Below are 901 nucleotides of genomic sequence, written 5' to 3'. Positions count from 1 at the left end.
GCCTTGTCCTGCATTGTCGGCGTGATTGATTGAATTGGATCAGCTGGTTCTCTCCCTCGAGGTTGTATGTTCCGTACGCAAAGGCTAATAATCGTAATCTTTAGCAGAGGGTTTGGGTGTTTTCTACTCGGTCTGCACGAGCATGCCGAGATGTTTTCGGAGACGAGATCTAGTTCGAGTCGTACACGACGCATCACATGGAGGAGCATGCGCCTTGTGTCGTGTTGTGAGCCCACGTGCGGCATGCGCACTTAATTAACCAACACGGATCTATCCGTCAAAAGAAAAAACGAAATTTCTAAAGATGACTCGGGTGGGGAAAGATTACGTACCTGTTTTTTTCAGCTCTCTGTTTCTTCTCTAGCTCCGGGGAGCTTCCCACAAGCTTTCAGGGTTCGGGGTTTTGAAGAAAGGGCGTACCTATCCCCGGTGGATCTAGAAGGAGGTTCGGGCGGCAAAGTAGCGGGTGGTGGAGGCAGTTCGAGCCGCCGAGGCGGCGTGAACGCTACTGACCATGGGAGGTTGGTGGACATCTGGATGGTCCGTGGAGATGGCAGGGCACTGGTGGAAAACGCGGCTTTAGTTTCGGTTGGAAAGGGTCATAAATCCCGAAAATACAACCGGGACTAAATTTTCGAGACAAAGGGAAGTTCTACCCCCTTGTCACGGTTTCCCCCTTTAGTACTTAAGATTTTTTTAAAAAATATTCTTTTCCATATTAATATTTTATTCGAGTCATATTAATATTGTATGCAAGTCGTATATATATTTCATGACAGTAATATATATATCTATATATATAGATCTATATATATATATATACTAAATAATACCCTAGGTACAGAATAAGCTATTCCGTACCCGGGTCGCTCCATGGAGTTGAACCTAACCCGAGCCCCTC

Source organism: Setaria italica, chromosome III (assembly GCF_000263155.2).
Source record: "Setaria italica strain Yugu1 chromosome III, Setaria_italica_v2.0, whole genome shotgun sequence".
NCBI lineage: Eukaryota > Viridiplantae > Streptophyta > Magnoliopsida > Poales > Poaceae > Setaria > Setaria italica.
This window is presented reverse-complemented; position numbering follows the sequence as displayed.